General features: G+C 38.2%; 1 protein-coding gene across 1 annotated transcript in view; it reads left to right on the forward strand.

Annotated features, from left to right (window-relative positions):
• Positions 1-359, forward strand: part of ARHGEF10L (Rho guanine nucleotide exchange factor (GEF) 10-like) — a gene marked incomplete at its 3' end in the record, with an annotated part of 14,196 nt that overhangs the window by 8,994 nt on the left and 4,843 nt on the right.

Consider the following 359-nt stretch of genomic DNA (forward strand, 5'->3'; position numbering starts at 1 on the left):
GGGACAAAGGGGTTTTCCGCCCACCCCCGCCAGCCAGTTAGGGTACAAGCATCAAAAATGCACTTTTTTTTTTTTTTAATTTCTTTATTTTTTCTTATTTTCTTTCTTTTTTTCCTCTTTTTTCCTTCTTTTCTTTCCTTCTCTTCTCTTCTCTTCTCTTCTCTTCTCTTCTCTTCTCTCTTCTCTTCTCTTCTCTTCTCTTCTCTTCTCTTCTTCTTTTTCTCTTCTCTTCTCTTCTCTTCTCTCTTCTCTTCTCTTCTCTTCTCTCTTCTCTTCTCTTCTCTTCTCTCTTCTCTTCTCTTCTCTTCTCTCTTCTCTTCTCTTCTCTTCTCTCTTCTCTTCTCTTCTCTTCTCTTCTC

Source organism: Pterocles gutturalis, unplaced genomic scaffold, assembly GCF_000699245.1.
Source record: "Pterocles gutturalis isolate BGI_N339 unplaced genomic scaffold, ASM69924v1 scaffold20527, whole genome shotgun sequence".
In the NCBI taxonomy this organism is placed as follows: domain Eukaryota; kingdom Metazoa; phylum Chordata; class Aves; order Pterocliformes; family Pteroclidae; genus Pterocles; species Pterocles gutturalis.